This window comes from Balaenoptera borealis, assembly GCF_965194805.1.
Source record: "Balaenoptera borealis genome assembly, chromosome: 7".
NCBI classification, from domain to species: domain Eukaryota; kingdom Metazoa; phylum Chordata; class Mammalia; order Artiodactyla; family Balaenopteridae; genus Balaenoptera; species Balaenoptera borealis.
This window is the reverse complement of record NC_138864.1, coordinates 78,436,595-78,455,188: the sequence shown is the minus strand read 5'-3', so window position 1 is coordinate 78,455,188 and position 18,594 is coordinate 78,436,595. Positions and strand designations below refer to the sequence as shown.

At 37.3% G+C, this 18,594-nt stretch overlaps 1 long non-coding RNA gene across 1 annotated transcript in view; it reads right to left on the bottom strand.

The window, feature by feature from the left end:
* Positions 1-391: 391 nt before the first annotated feature.
* The window catches only part of LOC309631803, a 129,579-nt gene continuing 111,376 nt past the window's right edge, over positions 392-18,594 (bottom strand). Inside the window, exon 3 of the long non-coding RNA XR_014246562.1 lies at positions 392-8,714. This is a non-coding gene — a long non-coding RNA (uncharacterized lncRNA). The remainder of the gene's footprint in view (positions 8,715-18,594) is intronic.

Sequence of the window (18,594 nt, the reverse complement as noted above, 5' to 3'; positions counted from 1 at the left end):
CAAAAAGTCATTATATACTTTATTTAAAAGGAAAAACCCTTACAAATAAGAGAGGAAAAAAGATAGCCAACCCCAATAAAAAAATGGCCAGGGCTTCCCTGGTGGTGCAGTGGTTGAGAGTCTGCCTGCCAATGCAGGGGACACGGGTTCGAGCCCTGGTCTGGGAAGATCCCACATGCCGCGGAGCAACTAGGCCCGTGAGTCACAACTGCTGAGCCTGCGCATCTGGAGCCTGTGCCCCGCAACAAGAGAGGCCGCGATAGTGAGAGGCCCACACACCGCGATGAAGAGTGGCCCCCGCTCGCCGCAACTGGAGAAAGCCCTCGCACAGAAATGAAGACCCAACACAGCCATAAATAAATAAATAAATAAATAAATTTATAAAAAAAAAAAAATGGCCAAAGCATAGACATGAGAAGGCAATTCACAAAAGATGAACTGCAGAAGCCAATGAGTTTTTTATCTCATGAGAAATTTTAAAAATATATATATTAAAACAAGAAGCCAATTTTCACCTACAAATTGGTTTAAAAATTTTAATAATAAATACATAATGTTGAGGTATGAGAAAACAGACATTATCATAAACTGCTTTTGAACATATAGGCTGGTATAACTCTTTCTGATAATGTATTAAAAGTCATGAAAACATGCATGATCTTTGACCCAAAAAGAAGATCATGTTGATCTGAAAAGAATTCATCCAATGGAAATAATCATAGATATACACAAAAATTTGTCTGTAAAAATATTCATCTTTGTATATTTATAAGAAAGAAAAATTGAAAACAACCTAAAATCTAACAATAAGTTGGAGGCTTATTAGACAATAAATTTTGTGTCCCTAGTTACTGGGCAGCTTTTAACAACTATGGTGTAGATGAAAGTGTAATAAAATAAAATCATGTTTATAACATACTGTTAAATAAAAAATCACCTAATAAAAGAATGTGAGTAGTATCCCAGCCTTATAAAAATATACTTGTATATTTCTATATCTCTATCTCTATCATCTATATCTACAAGAATGAAGAAGTAGAATGTCTTTGAAGGCAAGGACTTTGTCTAATTCACAGTGTAGCCCCAAAGTTTACAATAGTTGCTGGACACATAGCAGATACTCAAAACTATTTGTTTGTTAAAATGTTAACAATCTTATTTCCTTCATATTGGTGAGTTTAAGGTGCTTAAAGATTTGTTCTTTATGTGGCTCTATATCTTCAAAACTTTCTACGATAAATTTGTGTTCCTTTTTAAGTCAGAGAAAGAAAATACATTCTAATTTTGAAAAAAATGTTACTGTATAAAATTAGCTACCTATAGACAGAACCTAAGAGCTAATTGTCAATATGGGGCTCATGAAATTTAAACCACCCAATTCAGTCAAGGTGAGCTGGGCAGTGCAGTAGGAAATGTGGCAAATATGTGATTATAATTCAGGAAATTTAGGCCCATTCAGCTGCTTTGTGCTGCCCTTGGACTCTGATTTTAAAACTTTTCCACCAAGTACCCTAAAAGAGAGATCTCAAGATTTTTACTTTAAGGATGAAATTACAATTCATTCAAATTTTGTATTGTGCTTCATAATATACCCAGTTTGTTTCATATAAAATATTTGAAATTGTTTACCATCAAGGAAGATTGATTCTCTGGAAAATTCTCCATGTTATTCTAGGGCTTGTGTACCCGGCTGGTGCTCCTTGCAGGGACTTCAGGAGTGTTGTTTAGGCAAGTGTGGGAACAGTGTTAGCAAGCAAGATTAGCAGTCTGGTAAGGTGGAGTCAAAGAGACAATTTGTTAGCAGGTGTTCAGAAGAAGGGTAGGTTGACTAATTGACATCAACGTGCCATCTGCTTGGCAGGTGTATCTCCTCAGTGAAAAATCTCAGGGTGAGGATTAAATGAGATATAAAGTATTGAGTACAATGTCTGACATGCAGTAAGCTCTCAATAAATGCTAGCTGTTATTAATTATTATTACCAGAGAGAGTTTTCACACCCAGATATGACTACCACTTACATGATCAATCTAATTACTGTTACTCTGATTCAATGTGCACCAAGCCACATTCTCATGTAACTACCCAGGCAGATTTTTCCCACCAGGAGGGGATAATCAAAATAACTTCATGTAGCCATATTTCTCTTTGCATATTAATACATGAGTCAGTCCTAAGATACTGGACATCTCTTCATGGGCAGCACAATCAAATTCCTTTGCCCATGGAATGGTGAAATAGACCTTGGAACGTGGTGATTTTATCAAGGTAAGGCTGCCCCTTGAGGCATATCTGGACCATGGGTCCTTCCTAATCAACAGTTGTAGCTTATTTCCCTAACTACCATTAACAGGAGTATAATTTTCAAGTAGGTCCCAAATTCCCTGAAGCAGGAGATTTCATGGCCCATAGTAAAAAATACATTTTATAATGTGATCCAGTACATACATTGAAAGTTTCATGAAACAATACCTACTCTTATTACATTAATTACCTAAAACCAGAATTATAGGCCAACAGCCACTGTCCTGGGATCCATAGATGAAAACTAATTGTGCTTTCCTGCTTGGTCTATATTTTCCTCCCTCTCTGTTCATTCCATTGACCAGTCTGAACTTCCTTGGTCTATGTCTTACTCATATTCTCCTCCTCCACCTATGACCTCTGTCCAGCCTTGAGCTCTCAACATCAACATGAGCTCACCTACTTCTTATAATTACAGCAACTGTTAGTCTTGTTTGGATTTTTCAGGACAATTTTAATATTTTATTCTATGATCCCTGGCTTTGGTTTAGAATATATGTTCATTGGTCTAAGTCCTCTTGTTTTCCCTGGCCCCCTAAATTCTGACCTCAGCTTCATCCAGAGGACGTATAGTGACCGAGGAACCTTTTCTCCATATTAAATGTCCTCATTCACTCACTTATTGTACCAGGCACTGTTCTGTAGGTCACCAACTTCAACTTGCCCACACTTTGTCAGTTCAGCCCGCCTCCATCTTCCAAAGAGAACTGTCTCTATCTATTCTAAGAGGGAGTAAGCCCTTTGCTTAGTTCTTGGTGTGTGTTTGAGCTATTTTATGAATGACTAATCAATGCTTTCCTGGCAGTCACAGACTATCCCCCTGATATGGTTCTCTTTTCATCCTGATGATTACTTCCTTGTAGACACAGAGAAGTAATTTCTGGAGTCAGAGAACTATGGACTCAAATCCTTGTGCTGCCACATAGGAGCTGTGAACATCATTACCTTATTTGTAACCTCATGAGAGTTTTGCAAAGATTAAATAAAATAAATAAAAATTATACTGTACTATTTAAATGCTTAGTGAGGCATCTAGCACATAATAGGTGGTGAATAAATGTTAATCCATTCCACTCACTTTTTTTCTAGTTAGTAATGCATGAGGAAAAGATAGAGTGTGGTAGCATGGTAATGTTAGCTGGTTTTAAATGCTTACACTGTGCTAAATACATCATGTACCTTATCTGATCTAATCTTAGAACAACCCAACAGGGTTCCTTATCATTTTACAGATGAGGAAAGTTGAAGTCCAAAAAGATTAAAGAGATAGCTGAGGTCACAAAATTAGTAAGGTGCAGAGCTATATGTGAACACCCAAACTAGAAAGATGTTCAAACTTCTGACCCCATTATGGCATAAGATCCACTGGGGGTCAGAATTCTTTACAGATTAAAATCAGATTGCTTATTGCATACACAATTATATTTCTTGCCTCTCCCCAAGATGAGGATTCTAGGCTTCTTCCAATTATCCTCCCACTCCATTAGCTCAGGACCATTTGGGAAAATCTTGGGCATGAAGTAGTTGGAAGGAGGTGCTAAAGTTCATAATAAAAAACAGTTATGAACCACTTGACCATTTTGTTTGTTTGTTTTTTACTCACCATTTTGCACAGTTCTGCAGCTGTCAGTATTAAATGTTCTGAACTGACTCAGCCAAGGCCAAGCGAATGGGGGCTCTGTCTGGGCATTTAGTTTACTGCTTAGCTCACAGAGCCACCTGCCTTGATGTTACAGCTTCTCAAACACATTTTTGTCAGTTCCAAAGGCCATTAGGTTAGTATGTGCCTAACCGCAGTACATCTCTTTGTTTTGGATAGTAACCAGTGCTTTTCCAGCTGTTCATTTTTCTATCGTCTTTCTTTGTTTCCCTACAGCTTGAGCTTTTGAGCTTTTAGCATTCATCACTTTTTTTCAAGCTGTTAGACCGAATCTAGAATAATCATTCTAGCATTTCAGAGGACTTGGCTTTGTCCATTTTCAGACTTATGTTAAATCCTGAAAGAATAGCTTGCTATAGAGTACTCTTTAAAAATATATCTATACCTATTTACATCTATCATCTATCTATATCTATCTATCTCAGAATTTATTTAACATCTGAGAAAACATAGTTTTAATTACCTCCGTTTAATACATGCATCTATACATTTTTCTTATTTCATTGAATTTATTTTTTGAATATGTAAAATATGTCCATGATTCCAAAGGCAAAACTATACAAGATAGATTCAGAAAGGTCTTGCTTTCCAGCCATCTCCTCCACCCTGCTTCCTCCCTCCCTTTAGATTTAATAATTTTATGCTTTTAAACCATTTAAAAAGTGTACTATACATATAGTGAAATATTCACATCATGATCATACAGCTTGATGATTTTTCATAAACTGAATATACCCATGCACCCACTTTGTCGAATATTTCTAGCACCCCAGAAATTGCCCTTATGCCCTTTCCACTCCTATGCCACTCTTCCCTCCAGAGATGACCACTCTCCTGACTTCAGATACTAGGTTAGTTTTGCCATATGTAGAACTATATATAAATAAGATAATGCAACAATATATTTATTTATGAGATCCATCCATGTTGCTGTGTGCAGTAGAAGTATTCACTTTTTCATTGCTGCTAACGTATTCTATTATATTAAAAGACACATACAAGAACGTTCAAGAAGCATTATTTGTTAAAGCTAAAAACTAGATACCCTTTTCTCCATCAACAGCAAAATGGATAAATAAATTATGGTATACTATATATGCATCTTAGTGCACATATGTATTTCTGGTGGGTACATTCCCAAGAGTAGAATTCCTGGGTCACGTGGTATGTGTGTGTTCAGGCTTTCGTATATATTGCCAAAGAGTTTCTAAAAGTGGATGTTCCAATTTACACTTCATCCAGCAGTGTATGAGTTCTATTTGTTCTTCATCTTTGCCAACATTGATAATTTCTGTCTTAGTAATATTATCTGTTCTTGTAGGTATCCTACTGTACTTTTGTTTTTCCCTGATGACTAATCATTTGTACTAGTGTTTGGTTTATTCTTCTATTAATTTTTGCAAAAAAGGGGGAAATATACATACACACACCCCTTTATCTCACAAAGGGTAGCACTCTGTTTTTGTTTTGCACATTACTTTTTTCACTTATATTATATATCCTGGAGATCCCCATGTAATATACTATATCAAGACAGTCCACATTTCTTTTTACTTCTGTATAGTATTCAATTGTGTGAATGTTCCTTAGTTTCTTTAATCAGTCCCTCATTGATGGACAGTTAGGTTGTTTCCAAACATTTCCTGTTATAAATATACTGAAATTAATAGGCTTGTGTTGTGCATATGTCTTTTCATATTTTTGCTGCTGTACCTTTGAGATAGGACTTAGAACTTGCTGTGTCAAAGGTAAATGCATATGTAGTTTTGTTAGATATTGCCAAATTTCCTTCCATCAGGATTATGGCATTTTATACTCCCACAAGTGGTATGTTGTGGTAAGTATTCTGATATTCTACATTTTTATTTCTTTAGGATATATTTCTGTAAGTGGGATCACTGGGTGGAAAGATATGGATATTCGACATATATGGTCAAATCTTTCCAGGGTATTTGTGGTATACACTTTCTACAGCAGTTGATGAGACTGCTGTCCTAGCACACCCCAGGGAGTATTATGAATTTTAATTCGATAGAGCTTATCACATTGCTTCACGCTTAATTTGCCCAGGTACTCAACATATAGCTCTTCATTTGATTAATGTTTCATATTTTCCTCTCTTCTTTTAAAAAATGCCTACTTGCTCTTTTCCAATTTAAAAGAAAAACTGTAAAATTAAAGAAAGAGATTGTATCTGTTAAGTGCAAAAATGTCAAGTTCTTTAATTTTCCCCTTTACACTTAGGATTTATGAGATGACCTGAGCAATTAGCTAGGTACAGCTGTGTCACCAAGAGGTGGCTCAGAGATGTGGGCAGCTGGTTTCGTTTTCTTCAGCTCTCCCGTTAAAGCTTCTCCAAATAAACATGCAATCTGAAGGCAGTGTGTTCACTATGAAAACTGGAAAGGCAAATCCCCTCATCTTTCTTACAACAGATTATTACCCATAAACCCTTTTTATATAGAACTTCTAGAGCTGTCACTAACTTTGTGTATCTCAGCAGTTCTCAGGTTATAGACCCCAAACCAGTAGCATCAGAATCACCTGAGAATTTGTTAGAAATTCAGATTCTCAGGCCCCACCTTGAACCTATGATATGAGTATCTCTGCAAAAGTCTGGCAATCTGGGACTGTGTGTGTGTGTGTGTGTTTTAACTGGGATAAAATATGCATAATATTAAATTTACCATCTTAACCATTTTTAAGTGTACCATTCACTAGTCTTAAATACATTCACGTTGTTGTGCAACCATCACCACCATCCATTTCCAGAACTCTTTTCATCTTGCAAAACAGAAGCTCTATACTCATTAAACAACAACTTTCCATTTCACCTCCCCTTAGCCCCTGGCAACCACCATCCTACTTTCTGTCTCTGTGAATTGGACTACTCCAGGTACCTCAGATAAGTGAATCATACAGTATTTGTCTTTTTGTGACTGGCTTATTTAACTTAGCATAATTTCCTCAAGGTTTATCCATGTTGTAGTATGTGTCAGAATTTCCTTCCTTTTTAAGGCTGAATAATATTCCATTGTATGGGTGTACCACGTTTTGTTTATCCATTCATCCATCAGTGGACACTGGGTGGCTTCCACTTAACAATCTGTGTTTTAACAAGCCCTCTAGGTGATTCTCATGAGTTTGGGAACTGCTGGTTAACAGGGAATAAAAGTGTAGTGATTAATGTCATCTTGACAGACATAGAATTCTTTTTTAGAATTTTTTAAGCTATCTTTGATATAGCAAGTTAACCTAAATGAACCATATGACTCAGGGCGAAGAAGTATAAAACCTCTTTGCTTGTGGTAATCTCACAAGGATGCAGTATGAAATGCTACAATGCCAAATGAAAAGTACTTAGTAATGTTTGAAATAAAAACTGTGTTATTATAAGCAAGAATATGTATGACGATAAAGTGTTAAATTAGGCTATCTGATCTTTGAAAGGTGGAAACTGGACAGGGATGAATATTTATCAAATTAAAAAGGGAAGATGGATAAAAGAAAAAAGTAATGACATCAAAGGGCACATGCCGTAAATAACAATAGTAAACAGAAACATTCTATTTTATGCTTACCATGGAATTTAGTGAGCTGTTCATGGAATTAACATTATCGCAATTTTGAATGAGCTGGATTCTTTTGCAGTTACCAGGGAACATCTGTAGTTATATAAACCACCATAACAAGGGTAGTCAAATCTCATGAAACAGCATTAACCCACAGCCTGTGGTAGTAAGTCAGTCGAGGACCCATGGTTGTGTGCAGCCTTGCATAATGGGCTAAATAAGCTTTGGGATGGGGAGATTCAACTTTCTTACAAGAATCCCAGCTAGAAGATCCTGCTGGGGGCAGAGTGTAGTACTAGACAGGCTAATGATATGATTTGACATAGGAATATTAATTCTTACTCAAAAAATGAAAATATGTATTTGATTCTAGTATATTTTTTTTGAAGGAGAAAATGATCCAAATGATCATATACCTGATACCTGGCACAGAGTAGGTATTCAGATAAAGATTATCTGAATGAATGAACAAATGAGTGAATAAACAATGAATGAATGAATTTCATGGACTTTATTGAGTACCTATAATGTGCAGGCTAAAGGAAGGCCCTAATGATCTATAAAAGTAAATAAGTTAGCAGACTCCCTGGTGAGCGAGCAAATAAATGAATATCCTCTTATTTGTTTGGCATCTCTTGTTCTCACTACTAAACTAACTGTATGACCTTGGGCAAATTATTTAAAGTCCCCGGGTCTCAGTTTATTCATCTGTAAAACTGGGTATCTGTGGGTGCCATGGGATGCCAAGATAGATGATCTTTAACGCTTCTTACAGTTTTCAAATTCTGTTTCTTATGCTTTATTGGGAGGGAGGGGTGCTCTCATGTATTCATTCAGCAATGTGCGTTGAGTGAGTGTAAGGCACTGTGCTATAATTTCCCCATAATTTATTAAAATCACTCTCCTTTCTCATGACTATAAAACAGCTCTGCTAAATGTCAGGGAGAAAAATCTTCATAAATGGATCCCTATAAAACTCACACCAAAATAGCAAGCACTCTTTGGATGCTGGCACAGCCCCATGAGTTAGGTGCTCTCCTACCTTCCCAGAGTTTGCGAATTCTAAGAAGCGATAATCGGAACACCTGTGGTGAGTACTACCTCCTCCTGACGCCTTCGCAAATCATTCTTTGACAACAGCTGTGTGAGGATCTTCAGGCCTTTCCACAGATCAGCAATACTGTGCAAAAAGTTAAAAAAAAATCATTTCAGAGGCATTTGGTTATTTAAAGATTTGGATCTGTATAAACACATCCGTCCCAAGTGATAGAGAAATGGGACTTGCAGATGTTGCTTGATTTTTCTTTTTACCTAGGGATTTCATAGTATCTGTTTTTCAATTTCCAACTCAGTATTAAATGCTTGTATAACTTAAGTGTTTCATCTAATTAAGCTTGAAAAGTATTTAAACTTTAGATCAGCCCAGATAACTTGAAAATAGAAACAAGTGGGGCAATTCTGCCAGTTCAGGCTTGATCTAGAATGCGTTTCATTTCTAATGACTTAGGTGTTGGTAAAGATAGCTCTAGTGGTTTCTGGGCAAACCAACTCTAAATGCTCGAATCTTTCAGGGCTATATTTATATAAGCAAGGCTATCACATTCTATCTCTTCTTCCCATCATTTTAAAATGACTCCATTTCTTGGGACTGAAATAGGTGAGGAAAAACTCTTCGCTTAAAATTACAAACTGGTGTCAAGTCAGTAGCATGATATACCTAAACAACATTTTTTTGTAGCAGAAGAGCACCTTGACATCCACAATAAATATATTCCTGAAAAGTTGTGTTTGCCTACTTCGTTTGAACATATTGCTACTTTCCCTGTTTATGTGTTATTGCTCTGCCACTTGAAATATAATTGAATCCAGCAATTTTTATTCGGCACGAATGTATAAAATAGATTACATATTGTTTGCTATACCAAATGATGTCTACAAACTAGACTTAGGAGAGAAAACTGAAGTGTGGTGTACATGCGTGTCTACATTGGTGATTTTCCTCAGAGAAAGGGCAACATTTGACAATTGCAGACAGATTGACTTCATGAAGTATGATAATTCCTTCTTAATGAATATGTGTTCCAAAAGACATCTTTTCTTATGGGGATAGTAAATTTATACTCTCTATCATATGAGTAATTATTTAAGACATTTAGGAATGTGTTCTAGATGTGTATTTCTAAGTACTTAAGATGTGTAGGACTGTTTTATATGTGTATAGCCTCCTGTAGAACCCAAGTAGGCTAACTGGTTCTGCCTTTCTTCCCTTTCTGAGAGGGAGGCTCTTTACAGACCCACCCCCAGGAGGCGAGAACATGCCCAAATCCTCTCTTTGCCATCCCTGCTGCCTCCATGCTAGCTTTCATGAATATCTTTGACACTATTTGTGCCTTAGCTGCCTAACGGTCTTCCTGCCTCAGGATTTGTCCAGGTCCTGTCCGTGCTCCAATCAGAGACTAGTTGTTCCAGAAACGCAAATTGCCACCATGTCACAGCCCTGCGTGAAATCCAGAGCAGTTCCCATCACCTCAGGATGTAGTTAAAATTTCTTAGCATGTCGTCACCTGGCCCTGCCTGCATCCAGACTCATTTCCGACGGCTTGGATACACCTTTTGTATCACAGTTCTCAAGGTCACTCGTGTCATTCTTTATGCTGGAGCACACTTTTCTAGCTCCTTCCCTTGACAGATGCAAATAAGTTCTTTACTTCTGACTGGAAACTTCAGTGATCTCCATGCTGAGTTAGGTGCCTTCTCTCCCTGCTACCCCAGTGCCCTATGCATGATGTTCTCATAATACCACACCTATTCATTCATCTATTCTTCTGTCTCTTCCATTAAACAAGGAGCCTGTCATTCCTGTAACCTTAACCAATAAATCTCTCCCCTTATCTATTATGTCTTTAGCAATGACAACAGTACCTTAGTCTTTTCAGTAAAACCTGATTTGAGAAACAGCTGATCTCCATCTGTAACTGAAATACAAGATAAATATTTCCTTTGGCTATGTGTCCACTTTAAAAAACAGCTGCTGACTGCTGTTTTTTCAGTAACATTGATTTTTAAGAAAGTGGTGCCTTGGATTTTGCTATAGAAGAATGAGCACTGGGGTTCAGCAGCTGGTATAATTTCCACGTTATGTTAGCTCTGTTAGAGCCCATGATGAGAATTTGATGTGAAGACAACAGTGCCTGATGTGTAGTAGTTTCTCAAGAAAGGCAGGTTGCAAGAATGAATTCATTCACTCATTTATCCATACTTTTGTCAACTTTATTTAAAAAAAAAAAAAAGCTCTATTACCAGAGGGCTTGTTATACTAATAGCACTATATCTTGGGCATCTGTTTCAAAATAATTCTGTGCTTAGGATTTCACATTAGCGTTAATATCCTATAACATTACCTGGGCCACAATACTTAATGTAGCACGACAACTTATGCCAAAATATAATGATGAGAATGGATTCTGGAACCCCAAGCAAATATTTCAGAAAGATCTACTGTATAATTAGTTGTTTATAAAAAGTTTCCCAAGGTCTGTCTTTTCATAGATTCTCCCACAGAACAGGAGCTGTTGGAATAAAACTTACATCTATACTGTGCTATTTAATGCTTGAGTCACATGCCTATACAGGCATTGTTAAAAATATAGTTTTCTCTCCCAAACAAGTTTTACTTGTAATGTGTTCACATGAGCACTTTCTTCATTATCAGCTGGCAAGCAAAATGAAAAAGCCATTGGACCTAGGACTGCAAGCACCAGCTTTGACTTTTGAGGGTGTGTGGTTAGAAAATAGATTTTCTAGTGTGTGAATTAACTGTGCCCAAGGCTTATCTTTCTATTTTTTAAGATTTCCCTTTGGCTACACAGAGCTTAGTGCTACAATAGCTCTTATACTAGAATAGTAGTTACCAAGCAGAGCAATTTTACCCCTCAGGGTACATTTGGCAATGTCTGGAGACATTTTTGGTTGCCATAACTGGGGGAGAGTGGTGAGATAATAGCGTTAGTTTGTAGAGGCCAGAGGAGGTGCTGCACCTCCCATAATACACAGGACAGCTCCCCACACGCAGAATTCTCCAGCCTGAAATGTCAACAGTGCCAAGAAGGAAAAGCCCTATACTAGGATGAAACAAGAAAGGTGCAATTAGAAGCTGAAAAGTGAGAATTTGCGATGCTTGTGATTGACTTTTCTTTCGTGATTTCCTGCTCCTTGCAAGGGATGATCGCTACAGGTAGTTCACAACATAGGCTGTTTGCTACTCCAAGGCTAGCTGGAGAGTCTCTCTCACTCCAGTGTGCTAAGACTGTCTTGTGTAAGATAATATAGTCACAGGAGTGACGACCGTCACCTTTGTTGTATTTTATTGATTAGAAGCAAGTCACAAGTCCCACCTGCACTCAGGTGGAGGGTATTATACAAAGGTGTGGACATTTGGAGGTAGGAATCATGAAGACCACCCTGAGATACATCCACACAACATACTGTTATCTTGATGGCAGGTGTGGAGTTTTGTGCTGTGTCAACCTAGTTAAGCTGCACAAGGCTGGAAAGCAGAAGTGATGGAGTAGCCATTACTTTCTGCTGGATGTCATGGTCAGATCAATGATGGATTGATGTGAAACTGCCTGGCCAGTTCCAGCTGGTCTGGCTCCTCTTTCCAGCTGCTGACCAACAGCTGCCCCAGGACCATCACCAGAGGCCGATTAAAACCTGCAGAGGCAATAGCTGCACAAAGGCAGTAGCTTCTGGTCAGCTCCGCTTCTTGGCCAGGAGTCTGGTGTCTTAGACTAAATCCACCACGAGACCTTCATTTCCCCAGCTCTTCACAATTGTATTAGGTCAACTCTATGAAGTCTCTTCTTCCATAATACTCAGGGAACTGTGCTCCCCTCACCAAGCCCTGACTGATACAGATAACATTCCACATTAGAATCAGAGGATGTAGCACTGTGCTAGGTGCTGTGGTCAGTAAAATCTAATATAACATTATACTCCCACTATAATATAATATAATATAACCTCTCCATTTTGTTTACTGCTATACCCCCAGCGTCGAGAATAGTGCCTTGATATAGTAGATAATCATAAATATTATCTTCATGAAATATGTATATACAAATAAATAAAGGATGTGTGTGTGTGTGTGTGTGTGTGTTTATATATATATCCTTTATTATTGCTTATTTTAGCATTTAAATACATTTGGTATCTAACTTGGCCCTGACTATTTTCTTATTCAGAACATCTTTTGGGAAAGGCAGGGTGGACTACTGCTTAAGTAAAATAATATAACATAACATAATATATTATAATTTAAATTTACCAATTTGCCTAGGAGATTCTATCTATCTACCCACTTATCTACCTACCTACCTACCTATCTATCTAGTCTCCTAGGCAAATTGGTTTCTTAGTCAAAGATTATCTTTAGGACCCTCAGCCTATATATTTTGCTTGTTTCCACGAACCTCCCCCATCACACAGATGTCCATTCTGCCCCCTTTTTGCTATTTGTTTTCACTACCTTCCATGTCAGATGCTCAAAGTGTCTACAGTTAATGGTTAAAAATTATTATTATACTTTATTATAGTTTTTGTGTACCTTAAAAATTATTTTTATTATACTTTACAGTTTTAAAGGATTTCACATAAATGCACTTCCAGTTAACAATAAATTTAAAGTCAAACATGTTTCCTGTTTGTATTCAATGTTATCTCGGTCCTTTGTAAACAATTTTCTGGAACTGGTAAACAAGTGAGGGACATTAGGAACTAAGGAGACTATCTCTCTCTGCTAGATATCACAGTCTACTATCAATACTTAGGCAGTAGTCCACCCTGCCTTCCCCACACGGTGTTCTGAATTGGAAAATAGTCAGGGGCCAAGCTGGACACCAAAGATATTTAAACACTAAAGTGAGCAATAAGGATAGAGATATAACATTGGTGCTCAAAATAAATATGTAGTTTGTAGAAAATGTAGATAAAATTAGGAAAGAAGGCCAAAGTATACTTACAGATTTTGACCATATGTATCATATGTAATGGGAAAGCGTTAGCATATAACCTTGAGAGAGAAAAACCCTCTGTGCCCAGTGCTTTCTTTGGAAGACTGTGTCTATTCTGGGGGAGAAATGACCATTTGCCATTAATTTTTTTGTCATTTAAATTTAATAAAGTAATCATCAGGAACATTTTTAGAAGGGACTTTAGTGATCTCTTGGTCCAATCCTCTTATTTTGTAGAGGATTTATTTGGGGTCCAGGGAAATACTTGTCCAGGTCATGCTAATGAATAGGGTAGAATCTAGAAGTTGAAAAAGACTGGCTGTCTCTAATCATTCTTGTTGAGTCATCATTCTTGAGGTGGCCCATTCTATCTTTGAACAATTAATTCATGGCCTCTTTTAATTTTTGTAACCTAGTCACTAGAATTCTAGGATCTTATCTAATAATAAGAAAAATTGGTCTTTTCCAGTGGTTCTGTTCCTCCCATTGAGTAATGTATTCAGTTTCAGTGAGTTTTACTTTTATTTTTTATGAGGGTATAGATTTTTGGACTGATAAAAGACTAGTATGTAGAATATATACAGAACTCTTACATCTCCACAATAAAAAGATTACCTAGTTAAAAAATAGGCAATGGATCTGAATAGATATATCCAAAAAGAGATGCAAATGGCAAAAAAACAAATTAAAAGATGCTCAACATTATTAGCCATCAGAAAAGAAACCAATCGGGCTTCCCTGGTGGCGCAGTGGTTGAGAGTCTGCCTGCCAATGCAGGGGACACGGGTTCGAGCCCTGGTCTGGGAAGATCCCACATGCTGCGGAGCAGCTAGGCCCGTGCGCCACAATTACTGAGCCTGCGCGTCTGGAGCCTGTGCTCCGCAACAAAAGAGGCCGCGATAGTGAGAGGCCCGCACACCGCGATGAAGAGTGGCCCCCACTCGCCGCAACTAGAGAAAGCCCTCGCACAGAAACGAAGACCCAGCGCAGCCAAAATAAATTAATTAATTAATTAAAAAAAAAAACAACAAAACCTTTTAAAAAAAAAAAAAAAGAAAAGAAACCAATCAAAACCACAGTGAGATACCACTTCATGCTTAGTAGAATGATGTCAAAAAGACAATCAGTAGCAAGTAGTGGTGAAGATGTGGAAAAATTAGAATCTTCATAGACAACTGGTTGGAATGTAAAATAGTGTAGCAATTTTGGAAAAGTCTGGCAGTTGCTCAAAAGGTTAAGCATAGAATTACCATATTACCCAGCAATTCTACTCCTAGGCATATATCTAAGACATGTTAAAAACATAGGCCCACACAAAAACATGTGCATGTATGTCCAGAGCCACACTGTTCATAATAGCCAAAAAGTGAAACAACCCAAATGTCTATAAATTGATGAATGGATAAATATAATGTGGCATATCCATGCAATGGAATACTATTCAGCTGTAAAAGGAATGAAGTACTAATACATGCTACCACATGGATGGATCATGAAACACTGTGCTAAATGAAAGAAGCCAGTCACAAAGCGCACCGTATTGTATGATTCCATTTATATGAAATGTCCAGAATGGGCAAATCTATAGAGACAGAAAGTCAACTCATGGTTGCTTAGGGCTGGGGGATGGAAAATTAATGGGAAGTGACTGCTAATCTATACAGGGTTGCTTTGTAGGGTGATGAAAATATTCTAAAATTGATTGAGATAGTGGTTGCACAACTCTACGAAGATATTAAAAACCTTTGAATTATATACTTTAAATAGATCTATTGTATGGTTTGTGAATTCTATCTTGATAAACTGTTACTATATAAGGTATACATACAGATATATATGCTTTATATATACATTACTCACACAAGCTATATATACTTTTAAAATTAAGAAACAGATATACAGTATAGTAAAAACTATTCCCCAAGCTTTTGCCATGTGCTTCCTTGAGAGTCATATGGATACAAAAACCAAATGTCCCAACCCTTCCTGTTCTAGGAGTAAACAGACTAGCAGGTAGATCTATGGCTTTCTGTAAGAGCTGTGGGTGAAGCCATACCCACAGAGAGACGTGTGGCTGCTCTGTCCCCAGCAGACTTAGCTGTCTTTGGTTCAAGGTGAGTCAGACTCAACATTCACTTTCAAGAGTGTTACTTCCCTCCTCTCCTTCATCCCCCGAATATTGAAATATTTAAAGTGACTAAGCTCATCATAAAGTTAAATAAAAACTAAAAAGCAATGCTGAAGTCTGTGGGTTCTCAGCAGGTAGACAATGGCTAAATTTTTTTAAAAGGAGGATTTTATTCTTTTATTTTGGCTTGTTTTTTTTCACAGCTTCAAGGACTTTAGCCCCTTTCAGTCAATTGTGACTTTAAGCATTGAGTCATGGGCAGATGAAAAATCTTATTTAGTGTTTGTCCGTCACTTAGATCTAGATTAAAACACAGACGTATCACATCCAAACCCCGATTGTTTCTAGTATTTCATCTGCAGTAGTATTGTCTCATTCATTGTTACACAACTATGTGCTGAGCACTTCGCTTGAGCTAAAGACACCCTAATACCAAGGTTAGGCACAATCCCCAGTTTCAGAGAACAACCGATTCAGTGAGGAAGACAGACGTTATAGAAATTGTACACTACCAAATGTAAAATAGCTAGTGGGAAGCAGCCACATAGCACAGGGAGATCAACTCGGTCCTTTGTGACCACCTAGAGGGGTGGGATAGGGAGGGTGGGAGGGAGGGAGATGCAAGAGGGAAGAGATATGGGAACATATGTATACGTATAACTGATTCACTTTGTTATAAAGCAGAAATTAACACACCATTGTAAAGCAATTATACTCCAATAAAGATGTTTTAAAAAAATAAATAAATAAAAAATAAAATTAAAAAAAAGAAATTGTGAAGGGAAACTTCTAGATTCGTTGGGAACTGCTAATCTGTGGAAACAAAAGTGTTTTATGGGAGCAGGTGAAGGCCGAATAGTCAGCCAGGGGAAGGTGTGAAGGTGGCTGGAGCTGGTGGCAGAGGTGGTGTTGGCTGCACAAAAGAGTATTGCAGGCTGGGGGAGAGCATGTGAGAAGGTTTTAGCAGAGCGTTGTCTAGCAGCAAGAGGTTTCTCTGGCTGGGTGCACAGGCTGAGGAGAAAAGGTGTAAGATGAGACCAGTGAATTGGATGGGGATGGGACACAGAGGCTTTCAAGGCTGCAGTGAGAAGTTGAGAATATTGTTGGGTCAGTGGGAAACCACTGAAAAGCTTTAAGCAGTGGAGAGCTGTGATCAGATTTTTAAAGAGATCCCCTGGGCTGCTGTGTGAAACACTTTTCAAATCTGCATATCATGACAGAAAGTTAAAAAAAAATTCAATTACACCTCTTCACTCCAAAATTTTCTTAATTTCCAAAACTCAGAGGACGCTTACAATTTCTTTGTAAGAAATGACAAGTCAAATGTCACATTCGGCTGATCCTATTTCATCCCTGGGTTATTTAGGGACAAAGCAGAGAAAGTTTGCTTTCAGCAATATTTTTCCCCATTCCAGACATTTGAATTTTGAAATCGAATAAAAGCATGAACAAAGACACTTTTTAATTTCTAGGACAAATGCCACAAAAGCAAAAGGATGGAGTATCAAAGAAATTATTTGAGGCCCAGTGAGCAGGGTGGGAAGTGGGTGGCAAAGTTTGTGGGTGTTGGTATGTTGAAATTCCAAGCACTTCTCTACTGGCTTTGAAATGAGTTGAGCAGGACCGAATACCTAAGTCCTAGTAGATATATGACAACCCCAGAAAATCATCACCTCTCAGCAAATGCCATTTGCTGAGAGTAGTATTAGAGGAGAAGATTAATTTCATTTCGTGGATTTGAGACATTTCTCCTTAATTCCAGTCTTTTAATTAATTCAACAATACTTACTGAAAGTCTATTTTGTGTAAGGAGTGGTACTAAATACTAAGGGTATATGCAGTGATGAGGAGTGACCGTCATCTGTGGACAGTCCATTTCTTCCATGAAGGTCACTTTTTATTACAGAAGAGTCCCACAGTTTACTTAGAAGACTTAATAGAACAGATCTAATCTTATCTCCCCAAACAAAACAATATCCTTCAAAATTATGTATTAATTTAGTTCGTAACTCCAGTAAGCTATGTTCTCAGAAATAAAAGTTGGGACATATGGTATGAAAGATATATTCAGGGGTCAATTGGACAAAATATATGAAATCACAACTGTCCAGCGAAATCTCAGGGCCCATTGTCATTTATCTGTATCACTGCATTATTAGCATTACAAAAGGACTCCATTGTGATTTGTAAAAGCCAGAGGTTACTGAGACATTTCACTTTGATCCACACAACACACAACACGTACCCATCAATCATCCCAACACTTCCTGCATTCAGGAAACCAAGCGGCACATACCATATGTGCAAACTGACTGATTTTCACTTTCTATTATGATTTATATATCATTATTCACATTTCACTGTAGTCTCTTTGGGGGAGGGTTGGTTAACATTCGTGTTTGCTGTCAATCAAATTTTGCTCCTTTCATCACCCTTTCCTAATGTCTGGACTACAGTAGAGAACAAGACAAGAATAGAAGTTTCGACATTTAAAAGAAAGGATCACAGGATATATAACCTTTAACCAAAGCTGTGATTATATGCTTCTTTTAAAAATAAGATCTATAATTAGAAATGATAAATGCCAATAAAATCCAGTCATTTGTATCTTTATCTTATATATAAATAAATATATATATAAATAAATAAAAGTTGAGAGATTAGATGAAATGGAAAATGATTCTTGAGATTTAACACAAAATAATTTCTTTAAAGTAATGACTAAGTCTGAACATTTACTCAAGATATTCACTTAATTCAAAGCATCCATTTTGATTAAACCTTACTTCAATAATATTAGACCTCAATATCTTCCTGACTTTCAGGTTTTTTTTTTTCTTTTTTCCTTAGATGGGCATTTATTTTAAAAGAAATTCCAGATTTATAAACAGATTAGGGTGCTGAGGCTAATTCCTTTTTTC